A 13928-nucleotide genomic window follows, 5' to 3' on the forward strand; every position below is an offset into this window, starting at 1 on the left:
AGCCACCATTTACTGACCAGGAGCTACTTGTCAGTTATGTACTAGTACCTTATACTCATTATCTCCAACCCTGACAGCAGTCCTGTGAAGCACCCCCATCTATGACATCAGTCTTTGCCTGGAGACTTAGGAAACTGAGGTCCAGAGAGGTTAGATGATTTGCTCAAGCTCACAGAGCTTATAAGTGGCTGAGTTATAGGTCAGACACTTGTAGTCTGAATCCAAAATCTGTGGTCTGTCCCCCCATACTTTCTGCCCACCTCCCCGCAAAATACTCCAAACAACAAACTGAGTGTAGAATCCTGCCTCTAGCATCTGGCTCTGCCCTGAATCCACATCGGCACTAGAGTGTGGTGGTTGGCAGCGGGATGAACCATTCTGGGAAGGGCTGTGATGACCCAGTAGAGTTGGACAGCGCCACGCAGTGGCCCGGGCTACAGGGGAACTGGTAGTGTCCATGGGGTTGAGAGGCTACTATTGCCAGCAGAATAGCAACAGGCTAAAGGGTGGAGGGCACATGACCCTGCTGGTGATTCTTTAACTCCATCGCTCTTTGCCTAGAGACCCAGAAGTGGGATTCAGATGTCTGCTGCCAGCTGTCTTCCACACCTAACTCCTTAGTCTGTTCTAAGTCTGCAAAGATAGTTGTTCTCAAAGCTTTTGGTTTGAGACAACCAAACCCCTGAAAAAATATGTATTTTTATCTTTTAGAATGTATCAGTCAGTCCTATGTGATTAATTTGTGTATTTAGGTTTTTCATATCTTACTTATATTCTTTTTCACATTAAGTTATGGGTTGAGAGAAGTGGATTAAAGTCTCCTGTTAATGTGCTTCTGTTTATTTCTCCTTTTTTTAAATATTTATTTATTGGCTGCGTCGGGTCCGAGTTGCAGCACGTGGGCTTCTCTCTAGTTGTGGTGCAGGGGCTCATTACTTGTGGCATGTGGGCTTCAGAACGTATGGGCTGTGTAGTTGCAGCATGCAGGCTCTCTAGTTGCAGTGCATGGGCTTAGTTGCCCCGTGGCATGTGGGATCTCAGTTCCCTGACCAGGGATCGAACAGGCATCCCTTGCATTGCAAGATTGATTCTTAACCACTGGACAACCAGGGAAGTCCCATATTTTTTCTTGTTTTTGATGATTTATCCTATGGTCTGTTCAGTGCTTTTTGCCCTGAATTCAACCCTAAGAGTGAGATTCAGAGCTTCTATTTTCTTTCGATTCGCATTTGCTTTTTGCTAACCTTTGTGCAGCCTCTTATTTTCAACCTTTCTGAGTTAGGCTGTCTTAGATATGTCTCTTGTATTATACATATCGTTGGTTTTTCCTTCATGACCCAATATAAGAATTTGGTCTCTTACTCGATGTTTACATACTTTACATCTATTATTAAAACAAATGAGTTGGATGTTAGTTCTGTCATCATATTTGATGTTATGTCTTCTGTTTTTTCCTTTTTATAATCTGTCATTGTATGATCAGCTTCCATTGTGTGTGTGGAGGTGGGGTGGTATGTGTGTGTACTTTCTGGTGATTTGAAAAGTTTGTGCTCTGTTTTAATTTCTTCTGGTGTTTACATTGGTAATTTCACTCTTCTCTTCATTTAAACTCTATTGACTTTGCTGTAGTCAGTTTTGCTTCTACCTCTTCTCTCTCCATCTTTCCCTGGCTGTACCCAATCTTTGTCAGTTCTTTTTTTTTGGGTCAAATTTCTAGGGTTCACACTTATTCCTTTCAATATATTTATCTTACTCCATTGCTTTATCAGATTTAAATGATATATTTTGACTTCAGCCTAGAAAAAAATGACAAAGTCAGCATCCTTATACCACCTTCCACCTTTGTCTTCCCCGTCTCCTCCCAATTGTTGTTAGTAATATCATTTCTACATTATTGTTGTGTATAACATGTATATGCTATTTATTATTTTTAGTGGTGATAAAATACATATAACACAAAATTTCCCATTTTAATCATTTGAAAGTTCACAGTTCAGTAGTATTAAGTACATTCATGTTATTGTGCAACCAATCTTCAGAACTCTTCTTATCTTGCAAAACTGAATCTCTATATTTGCTTAAACAACTCCCCATCCTTCCTTCCCCACAGCCTCTGGCAACCACCCTTCTTTTTTCTGTCTCTGAATTTGACTACTCTAGGTACCTCATATAAGTGGAATCATACAGTATTTTGTCCTTTTGTGACTGGGCTTATTTCACTTAGCATAATGTCCTCAAAGGTCATCCATATTGTAGTATATGTGCATCTCCTTCCTTTTTAAGGATGAATAATATTCTATTGATTGTATCTACCACATTTTGTTTATCCATTCATCATCCATTGGTGGACACTGGGTTGCTTCTACCTTTTGGCTATTGTGATTAATTCTGCTATGAACACGAGTGTATAAATATCTCTTTGAGACCCTGTTTTCATTTCTTTTGAGTATATACCCAGCATTGGAATTGCTGGATCATATGGTAATTCTGTTTTTAATTTTTTGAGGAACCATCATCTTGTTTCCACAGCTACTTCACAATTTTACGTCCTATCAGCAGTGCAGAGGGTTCTAATTTTTCCACATCCTTGCCAATCCTTGTTATTTTCTGTTTGTTTTTTGATAGCAGCTATCCTAATGGGTGCAAAATACTATCTCATTGTGGTTTTGAGTTGCTTTTCCCTTATGACTAGTGATGTTGAGCATCTTTCATGTGCTTATTGGCTGTTTGCATATCTTCTTTGGAGAAATGTCTGTTCAAGTCCTTTACCCATTTTTAAAATTTTTGGTTGGGGTTTTTTTTTTTTTTTGATTGTTGTTGAGTTGTAGAAGCTCTTTATATGTTCTGGATGTTAACACATTATCAGATGTATGATTTGCAAATATTTTCTCTCATTCCATGGGTTGTCTTTTGACTGTTGTGTTCTTTGATGCACAGAAGTTTTAAACTTTGAGATAGTCCCAATTTATGTACTTTTCCTTTGTTGCCTATGCTTTTGGTGTCATATTCAAGAAATCCTTGCCAAATCCAAAGTTATGAAGATTTTGCCTTTTGTTTTCTTCTACTTTAAGTTTAAAAAAAATCTTTTAAATGCTTAGTGATATTAGTAATTTTTTTTCTTGTCCTTTGTCAACAATTTTTGTATTGTTTTCTGGTCAGTGTTCTCATTTCCTGTTTGTTTCTCTATCTCTGTCTTTTATTTTCATATGGTCTTTTTATACAAATTTGCGTTGATTCTTTTTTATTAGATCATCTTTGAATGAAACACATTCTTCATGAAGTTTTTTCCTTTTTCCATTAGGTTTTTCCATTAGGTTTGGGTGAGGAAGAGCCTTAAGGTACAGGGTTGGATGCACCTGGGAGTGAATGAATCATTTTAGCTTTTAGTTGTCCCCTGACAAAAGGACCAATGCATGGTTGTTTGCAATTGAGAATCTATCTTCTATTTACATCAGTCACAGTCAGCTTCCTGCAAAGTCTGTGTGATTCCTCATTGAGCTCCTTTCCCCTGTGACACTTTGTGCTAAATAGGATCCTAGAAAACCTCCTCTGACAGCTCACTGATGCCCTCTGGTTTCTCCAAATGAGAGATTGTTTCTCTCCCTAGAATGTACCATCTTGCTTGGACAACTGTGATCTGACAGTTTGCCTGAGATCTGTACCTGCTGGATTTCACTAGATTTCATAGCCCTTTGTCTTTTAGCACAGTTCAGAGTTCCAACAGTCTATTTTAGTTTGTTGAAGGTGGACTTTGGGTTTCTGTTTCCCATTCTCTTTGCTGTTGGGGTGACTTCCTAGAGAAAAAGAAAGGAGGACCTTACAGTGGGAATCCAAGTGGCTATATTCACTTCAGTTCTCTATCCTTTTTTCTTTTTGACCAGTTTGACAGCCTCCCAGTTTCCTAAGATACAGATTGGAGCACTGAGAGTCCAACTACACAGAAGTTATGGAACAGGATGGTTATAGACTGGACTTCTGACTCCATTACTTTCTAGCCATGTGACCCTGGGCAAAGAACTCTTCTGTGCCTTGGTTTTCTTCACAGTAGTAATAGCCAAGGTTTTATTGGGCGCCTGCTCTACTAGAGGCACTGTTCAAAGATTGTTGCATGGGCTTCCCTGGTGGCGCAGTGGTTGAGAGTCCGCCTGCCGCTGCAGGGGACACGGGTTCGTGCCCCGGTCCAGGAAGATCCCACGTGTCGCGGAGCGGCTGGGCCTGTGAGCCGCGGCCGCTGAGCCTGCGCGTCCGGAGCCTGTGCTCCGCAATGGGAGGGGCCCCAGCAGTGAGAGGCCCGCGTACCCCCCACCCCCCGAAAAAAAAGATTGTTGAATGTCTTTGTTACCCAATACAAGTCTGTGTGCCCGATGCAGAATGAGCCCAAACAATACTGAAATGTCGGAGATGGAGCAGGGAAAGGTTTATTGCAGGGCTCTGCAAGGAGACGGATGGCTCATGCCTTAAAAAGCCCGAATTCTCAATTTTCGAAGGCTTTCAGCAAAGCTCTCTTATAGGAGAGGTGAGGGAGGGGCATGGTTAGTTGTTGCAAACTTGTTGGTGTCAGATCCTTTGTTCTTGCAGCTGCTCACATATTCCTATAGACCTCCATCAAAGCAAATGTTATTCCCTATTCTGAACGCTTAAATCCCGGAAGTAAAGCGACATCATTACCCCTCATTTTACTTGTTCAAGGTCCCAAGGCTCAACTTTCGCCCTCCAACGTCCAGGCCTGGCTAAGAGGAGGGGTCCCTGCGCGGGCCAGTCCCCCTACCCGGAAGCGCTGGTCCAGCACCCAGCCCGTGTCCTCCCGCCAGTGCCCAGCCTGGCTAAAAAGGCAGACCTCAGATGGTGGCGCCGTCAGATCCAGGTCCCCAGACCCCGCCCAGCCGTCATTGCTGAGGGAGCCAGGCGCCCAGGACCCAGCGGCCCTCAGGCTCCTCAGGCCGCCCAAACGGGGGCCAGGTCCCATGGACTGCGACCCAGGGTGACCGCTGCCACCGGGGCCACCACGAGACTGATCCTTGGTTGAGTGGGACTGCTAACCGCTCTGCGCGCTAACGCCCCATGCTAATGTTTGGGCGCCGGCCCCCCTGCTAATAGCCACACGCTACCGCCAGGTGCTAATGGCTGCCCTGCCCCGCCCCTACTGACAGCTGGCCCTGCGCTAAGGACCACGTGCTAAGAGCTGCACGCTATTGGCCACGTGCTAACGTCTGTGAGCCTGCCCCCCCACCCCACCCCCCCATGGCCCACGTGCTAACGTCCATACGCTGCCCCGCCCCTATTACAGATGAACTCCTGTAAGCCTCACCTATTGTTATCCTTCTTTTACAGCTGAGGAAACAGAAGTAAAAGGTTGTTAAATAAATGGCGGAGCTGGGATTCACATCTAGGCCCTCTGCTTCCAGGGCTGTGCTTGTTTGCTCTCCAGTCCCTGCTCGGCTGTGCAGTGGCCACCTTGCGGGGCTGCTGACAGGATTAAAACCTTAATGCTAGTCAAGCAGTGGCGCAGTGAGCTCGGTAAGTAAGATGTTTCTCCTCTTCCTTCTACCCTTTCTCTTTACATTGCTCATCCTTCTCCCCCTGCTTTTACCTGTGTTCATAACCTTTTGAGATAGGGCAGGGGAAAATGATGGTTTGATATCATTTTGTTTGACAAAAAGGTGCAAAATTGTCCAAAGCATTGAAAACTACTTCTTTCTTCTGAAGAAAAGTTTAAAATGCTGACCTTTGTACTGGAGATAAATTAGAAAACGATAAGGAAACTAGCTTTCAATCTTTGTGCCACTTAAAAAAAAATGTCCTAATGTCTTCAGGAGCTAAAATGGTGGCGAAGGGAAGGAACCTGTGACGGAGGACTCATCTTTATTGGAGTATAATTGCTTTACAATGGTGTGCTAGTTTCTGCTGTATAACAAAGTGAATCAGCTATACATATACAAATATCCCCATATCTCCTTCCTCTTGCGTCTCCCTCCCTCCCACCCTCCTTATCCCACCCTTCTAGGCGGGCACAAAGCACGGAGCTGTGCTATGTGCTATGCGGCTCCCTGTGCTATGCGGCTGCGTCCCACTAGCATTTTGACTGAGGACTCCCCCCCCCCCCCGGTACGCGGGCCTCTCACCGCTGTGGCCTCTCCCGTTGAGGAGCACAGGCTCCGGACACGCAGGCCCAGCGGCCATGGCTCACAGGCCCAGCTGCTCCGCGGCACGCGGTATCCTCCTGGACCGGGGCACGAACCCGCTCCCCCTGCATCGGCAGGCGGACTCCCAACCACTGTGCCACCAGGGAAGCCCCATGACTGAGGACTTTTGAAGCAGCTGCTGAAACTCCATAAGGGCCTGGGTCTTGGTCCTTTGGGGCCAGGTTGTAAGTCAAAGGGGGAAGGTGGAGAGCCATGTGGAGTGCCGTGCTGTCCTCTAGAGTGTGCTGCCTACTTACCTCATAAAGGTCTCTGGCTCTGCGTTCCAAATATAAAATAGGTCATAAAGTGGGGAGTTAGGGACCAATCATTGTAAGTCATCCTCTCCATCTTTCATGGTTTTCTCCTTGTGTTTGCTACACTCTCACTGCAGCTTTTTTCTTAGAGGATGAAAGGCACAGGCCGGAAAGTGGACTTCTTGGTCTGATTTTGTATGAACTTTTCAAACCCTGAGGAAGAGAGACAGGAGAGGAGGGAGGAAGGAAGAGGGAGAGAGAGATAGGTCAAGGGAGACCCACTAGACTCTGAACCCTAATTCCACCTTTCCTGTGGGCAAGTCTGATTGGTTTGGTTTTGGCTGGGTGTCCACATGGCTGCAATCAAAGGTGTCCAGGTTGATGACATACCTGCAGATGGTATAGGCTCTCGGAGAAGAGGACATGATTGGTGGAGAGCATGACTGGCATCTCTTGGGCACTAAATTGCCGTGTAAGTCTGCCAACTGGGACCCTGGTGTGGCAGTGCATTCTGCACTCCAGACGCAGTGACTGGGGAAACCAGCACCTGTATCCCTGCCTCCAGTTCCCAGCCCAGTCCCTGAGCCCACCCACCTCCTGACCTGGATTCCTAGTTTGCTGCCAGCCACCTAGTTCCTTTTAGTTGTCCGCTATGGACTGTTTGCCTTGGCAGTTGGTCCTCTTGGTGGTTCCCATGTCCTCTTCAAAACAGGCTTGCCTGGCATGTCGACGTTGTCTTTTCTCTGCCAGTTGATTTCTCTGTTGAGGGTCTTGCCCTAGCAGCAGGGCTCCCTGTATCAGACTTCAGCCAAAGCACTAAAAAATCCTCTTCTGGAAGCAGAGGTGGGCCAGTAGTCCTCCCTGCCACTTCCACGCACCTCTCTCCAGGTCATTCCAATCTGTTTTAAAGAGGGAATCAGACAATCTTGGGGGACATTTCATCCCTAAAATGTTCTCCAAGGAACGTTCAAAGATGGGCTGTTGTTTAGAGATCAGTGAAAATGAGATGGAATTTAAATATTAAGAAGAAAGCTCTTGCCTTCAGGTGAAGCTTGCATTTGCATAATAATGAGGATGACTAGCCAGATGGAATTGAGAATCTGACTGGAATCTCAGGTTCTGGTGAGGGAACATTCACGTACCTGAACTGGCAATGGGAAATGTGCTAATGAGAGGTTTGCTGCTGTCCATCACGTTCCACAGATTCGGAGACAAAGAAATAGAAAGAGTTCACAAATAGGTGATACAACTTGACATTAAACTTAATTAGGTTTGTTTTCCCATCAGCCCCTGACAGATGTGAAATTGTGGAAGTCTTTAAAGGGGGTGGGGGCAAATGATTCCCTTCTGTCAGAACTGCCTGACACTGTCATCACAGTGCTGTCATTGTCGTTATTGTTACTGTGTTAGAAACAATGGGAGAGAGGGAAAGGAAATCTGGAGTATGACCCAAATCATTATTGAGAACTAATGGGAACATCTAAAAAGAAAAGAGGAGAAGGAAATAAGGACTCCAAATAAACATTTTTGTATCTTGATGGTTAAGAGAGGGGAGACTTAGTATCTGGGTGATAGAATCAATAATTTAGAAGACACCTTAACTCAGAAATTGGGGAGACAAGGTTATGTTAGCCTGTCCCAGACCTGAGCTTGAATTCTTTTATTTGAGGCAACAGAATCTATTCTAGGGAAAGATGGAGGAAAAATGTGATGGGCAAAATTCCAAGATGGCCTCTATCATCATCTCCCCCTACCGTTGTGTCCCATTTAATTCCTTCCTTGTGAGTGTGGGCAGAACTTGTGGCTTGCTTCTAATAGAATCACACTCATGATCATGTTATATGGTGAAGGTAAAAGGATTTTGACTGAGTTAATAATGATTGGGGAGATTGTCATGTGTGGGCCTGACCTAATTGGATGAGCCCTTCAGAAGACGGCTTAGGGCTTCTTTGAAATCAGAGACTCCAAGAAACAGAGACTCTCCATTTCTGGCTTTGAAGCTGCCATGAAACCCACAAGGAGATGACTTCTGTCACCAACACAAGCGAGTCTGGAAGCAGATTCTTCCCTCGTTGAGCTTCTAGATGAAACCACAGCCTTGGCCCACATCTTGACTTCAACCTTATGAGACCTTGACCAGAGAACCCAGCTAAGCCATGCATGGACTCCTAACTCACAGAAACAATGAGATCATAAAATGGGTGTTGTTCAAAGCCATTGAGTTTATGGTAATTTGTTACATAGCAATAGAAAACGAATACAGAAGTTTATTCTTAAATAAGTCAGTTGGGGCAATGCTATGTGCATTAGCCTTTCTGGTGGGAGGGCAGGGCAATTGGGGATTAACAACACTGGTGTCACATACACATTTCTGCAGCTGGCTAGATGCCAATTTAGGCTCTTCTTAACTGCTTGAGGATGTCTCCAAAGGCTGGATGGCTAGCAAGGCCTAGTCTCTGATCCCCAAATTACCATCTGTTCAAACAGGCGTCTTCATCTTTTCATTAGAACTAATAAAACAATGTGACTCACCCATGACCACACTTTCAAGGAAATGACTAAGCTTATATTATGGTTTCATTCATCTTTTATCCTTAAGTATCCTACTTCTTATTAATTAACTTTATTTCAGTTCAATTAAAAACAGCATTAGTTGAGCATTTACTGTATTACAGGCTTCCTGTTGGGGTGGGGATGGGAAGTGGGGTGTGTTATGTCATAACTAATACAAAGAGTTGTGGTTCTACTATGTATATCTATATTTTCTGACTGGGTGCTCTTAGGAAAATTACCTACCTGAGCTTCATCTGAAAAATAAGATTAATGATAAGGACAACAATAACAGTGAATAGGATAATGATAGGGATAATAATATTGATAATATGGTTTTGAAAATTAAATGAGCAAAAATACGTGCAATACTGGCATTATAGTAAACTCTCAATATGCGTTACTGTTACAATATTATTGTTTATGAGGGAAAATAAATAAGGGAAGGCTTCTTGTAGGAAGCAACCTTTTAATGAAGCCTAAAACTATTGCTAATATTTGATGAGGGAAGATATGGGAAGATTCCAAGCAGAAGGGCCATCAGTGATCACAGACCCAGAGGTAGAAAATGGATAAAAAGTTGGGAAGACAGTGGCTTCCTATAGTTTTTCTATTACACCTTCCTTCTTTCCCTCTGAAGAACTTGACAGGCTATTTCTTTTGGACTAGAGCTTGGATTTTACAGTGGCCTCCAAGTTCCCATGAAGTTTACTTTTCTTTTTTACTGTAATTGGGATTTGAGCCTTGATGCTCAGGAGAATAAGGACAGTATGTGGCTGGTTCACACTTTCCTGAATGGTACAGCCTAAGCTCAGAGCATGGCCTGTTTAGATACCAAACTAAAGAGTGTGTGGGGTCTAGCAACACCAGCCTTCGGGGAATGGGAAGGTGCACAGCCTCAGATGTGGAAAGGCCCGTTAGTCATTAATTTCAGTTAGAGAAGATCTGTGGGAGCCCTGCAGAGCCAGGTGTGGCAGGGTAGTTTTCTCTCCTTGTCCTCCCCTTCTTTTCTTTTTCTCTGCACTCTTGGAAGTCAAGGCAAAGAGGCCAAGACTCACAGTTGTACATACAAGTTATACTAAAGAAGGGGGCAGTGTTATCCTGAGAAAGATCTTGTAGATGCTCCACTTTGAGGGTTGCAAGCTTTAAAATTCCTCTTACAAATGGCAGTAGGCACTTCCCTGTGGCCTATTAAGGTGGACCCTGCGGTGAGAATAGAGAGTCAGAGGGTAGAAATGGAAACAGGAAGGAGGAGGGAGATTAGGGAGAGGAGGACATCTTGGGTGCTCCTGTAAGGTGAATCGTGTGTGGGATAAAGGGAAAATTGATGGCAAACTAGAGCAATGCTTTGCTCATCTCCTGAATCCTGGAATTGTTTATGACTATCTACTGCCCATTGTGGATGCTTACCTGTGTGTCCCTCCTGCACTGTCCAGAAAGCTCTGGGGTTACTCTGGAGGGTGGGTTTGAAATTGCTTGAAACTGTTGCATGTGACACAATTTTTGCCTTCTTCATAAGCATCAGAAGATTCTTGGGTGAATGGGAAATATGGCAGCTTCCTGTTTCCTTGAACTAGTTCTGCCTCGAGTCCTGCTGTGAGAAAGTACTGATGAACTGGCAAGTTCATCGCGAAGTCTGAAACTTTATGGTCAGTTTGGTGCCAACTGTGGTTGATATCGTTGCTGGTTTTGCATGTTCAACATTATGTGGTATTTGCATCAGAAAATACGCTTATGAAACTTGCTATTTGGAAACAACACACTCAAGACTCAGAGTCTTGAGGTTCAAATATCTACCTCTGATGTCCAGTGGACCTGGACTAGTTAAACTCCCAGTACCCAGGTTGCTTGCTGTTCTGCAGGGTTGCATGTCAGTCTCTTCCCTCAGAGCACGTATCACAATTAAGAACTTGTTTATTGATTGTCTTCTCTAGGCTGTGAGTTTCCTGGGGACCGGGCTGTGTGTCTTCTCTACAGCTTTATCCTCAAGTCTAGCGCAGTGCCTTACATTGTCAACGCATATTTGTTGAATGCATGAAAGAATTTCAGTGACATTTCTCTGAGTCCGTGAATACGTATTGTTTAATGTCCAGGTACCTCTGGTATTTGTAAGGTCGCTGGTTTGTGTTCAGGATGTCTAGAACTAAGGACGACGGGCTCTGTGTGCGTTTGTTGATGCTCCCGCTCTTGCTGGACTTGGCCGCTGCTTTCTCTCTCTTCACCCTCTGCTCCCCCATCCTCTCACAGATGGTTCTACTGCCCTTCTCTGTAGCCTGCTTCATTGGGTGACCACGTTGTTGGGGAGCTAGAGGCTGGTGGTTATTTTAATGTTCACACTGGTTCTGCCTCTTTGGTGGGAGGTGCGGAGTACGTGGCTGTTCAGCAAAGGAGAAGATAGGGCTTCCAGCAGCCCACGTGGGGCAGCTGTAGAGTAAGGCGGGAACAGAGGGGATGCCCACATTTCAAAAGTGATGAGTGCTAGGGAGTTCTTCAGCTAGAGCACCATGGTCTTGGCACCGCTCAGATTGAACATTCTGTAGCATCTTCCAGTAAAAGGAGCACAACCCTCCTCTCTTGTGGTACCCTGGGAACTTCCATTGGGGGGTTCAGGCCTTAACTAGCATTGTCCTGGCCCTAATATATTTGGACCCATGTCAACTGAAACCTTAAGTATCTCTTCCATTGGGTGTCTGAGATACGTTAGGTATCATAGTCAGAATCCTCCAGAGAAATAGAACCAATATTGTATGTGTGTGTATCTATCTATGTATAAATATATATATATCTCTATATACATAGATATAGATATATATAGATACATATATGTGGTGTTTTGCCAGCTATCTGGGCATCCCTTGGACCAATCAACTTCACACTTGACCATCAAAACTAAAAATTAACCATCAAACTGGGTCTTGCTACACATCTGGATGGAAGTAGACTAACATGTTAGTGGTCCCGGGAACCAGACCCAGTGGGAGAGCAAAGCCCTCAGACCCTGGCTATCCTACCACAGAGCTTCCAGATGGATGACCACGGTGCCTGATGGGAGGGAGCGCTGGTGGTTATGACTGTGGATGCATTTGCATATCAGTTGTGCTGGAGGAGGAGCGGCACCATCCCGGTGCTGTGCTGGTGGCCCAAGCGCCCTTCTTTCCTTCTGCAGTGTAACGCCACTTGTCATCTGTTATTAAATATAATAATTACATTGTATCAGTCACTTCACAACTAACAAAGTCATTCTGACCAGCCAGAGACTTGGAGGAGCACGCTTCCCGGAGAACACCAAATTGGTTCCGAGCCATTTGTCATCATTGCTGTCATTGTCTTCCAGTGGTTATGATCATTATTAATAATGATGATCATGATCATTAGGCTTAGGAAGAAAATAATGATAAAATGGCTCTAATTAGGCATTCTGAATACATCATGTTCTTATCATTATGTTGTCTAGTATTAATTATAATCACTGTAATCACTCTAACAATACGAATTTCTGCTTGAGTTTGTCTTCTCTGTGATCAAAGCCTTGAAAGACATGCTCTTGTTAGCTTTCTTGACATTCTGGCAAAGGTAGTGTAGGTTTCCAGTCATGGTCCCGTGTATTGGAGTAAGTATGGATCCCTTCAGGGGATGTAATAAAGAACTCCAGAAACCAAAACACAGCAAAGTCAGCCTTGGGTAAACATGTTGTGGGGAGGTATGTCTGATATGGTACAATCCAAAATGAAATAGACTTCAGGAAGTTCAATTCTCCTTTCAAGTTGAATTTTGCCTCTGCCATTTCCCATCTGTGTGACCTTGAGAAATTTGCTTTGCCTCTCTGCTTTATTCTCCTATTGCAAGTAGAGGTAGTATATATTGTCTTGTTTCACTCTCCCTTTAGTTTGATGAAATAGGCAGTGTAGACTATAATAAGGTCCCGTGCTGTGAACTCTTGGAAGAAATCAAGTGAATGTTCGCTCCAGCACCTGGCACAGTGCTTGGTACATGGTAGGTTTGTTCTTAATGAGTATTGGTTGAATGAGTAAAGATATTGAAGGATTGATTGCATCATATAATTTATAGCTAGAAGAGATTTTAAGCAGAATTATTAATTTCTGATACTTAAACTTCTGAGTTACTTGAAATCAGAGCTGATCTGCCCTTTGCCCCAGCCCACTGCCACCCTCGGGCTCTGATGTCTCCACTCCCGTCACCTCCCGCCAGCAGTGGGAGAAGGACACCTCTGGACTGTGGGCATTAAACAAGATGAACACATGGCCCATGAATGCGGGCCATTACAGCTGTCAGCCCACCTCCTCTCCACTGTGACTGCAGCTCTCCCTTCAGGGACTGGCTGCCCTTGGGCTCACCCCTGAGCCCAGGCCCTTTCTGTAACTTAACTCTTCTCACATACCAACATCATCCACTGTGACTTGGACCTGTGCTTAGAGGATCATCCTGTTTGAGGAATACTGAAGTCGGCTAAAAATAGCACCATCTCTTAGCTATTCCAGCATCCTTCTGTTCTGTATGATCTATACTCTAATTTGCATTTAGGAGATGTGCTGACAAAGGTAAGCTCAGTTTTGTCTCAATTACTAGAAATTCCTCATTAGTAGGGAACAAATTAATGAACTCTTAGTTGTCTTGTTAAAGTAGTCATCACTAAGACTTAGTACACTGCTGTCTGGCTTCGAGTGCCCTGACCTCATTTACTCTTATCAAGGCCAAAGGCTGGGACTTCCCTGGTGTTCCAGTGGTTAGGACTCGGCACTTTCACTGCCGTGGCCCGGGTTCAATTCCTGGTCAGGGAACGAAGATCCCACAAGCCACACAGCGTGGCTGGGAAAAAAAAAATAACCAAAGACGTCCTAGTATTTTCCTAGTATTGTCACATCCAAAGGCCACTTCCAGGCCTGGCTGTAAGTCCTTCTGTGCAATCAGCCATGTTTTTGTT

The sequence above is a fragment of the Grampus griseus genome (assembly GCF_964374135.1).
Source record: "Grampus griseus genome assembly, chromosome: 10".
Lineage (NCBI taxonomy): Eukaryota > Metazoa > Chordata > Mammalia > Artiodactyla > Delphinidae > Grampus > Grampus griseus.